Consider the following 289-nt stretch of genomic DNA (forward strand, 5'->3'; position numbering starts at 1 on the left):
ACTTTCCTTCCAAGGAGTAAGCATCTTTTAATTTCATGGCTGCAATCACCATCTGCAGTGATTTTGGAGCCCCCGAAAATAAAGTCTGACACTGTTTCCACTGTTTCCCCATCTATTCCCCATGAGTTGATGGGACTATATGCCATCATCTTAGTTTTCTGAATGTTGAGCCTTAAGCCAACTTTTTTTTTTTTTTACTTTACAATATTGTGTTGGTTTTGCCATACATCAGCATGAATCCACCACAGGTATACATGTGTTCCCCATTCTGAACACCCCTCCCACCTCC

The sequence above is a fragment of the Bison bison genome, unplaced genomic scaffold, assembly GCF_000754665.1.
Source record: "Bison bison bison isolate TAMUID 2011002044 unplaced genomic scaffold, Bison_UMD1.0 scf7180017856760, whole genome shotgun sequence".
NCBI lineage: Eukaryota > Metazoa > Chordata > Mammalia > Artiodactyla > Bovidae > Bison > Bison bison.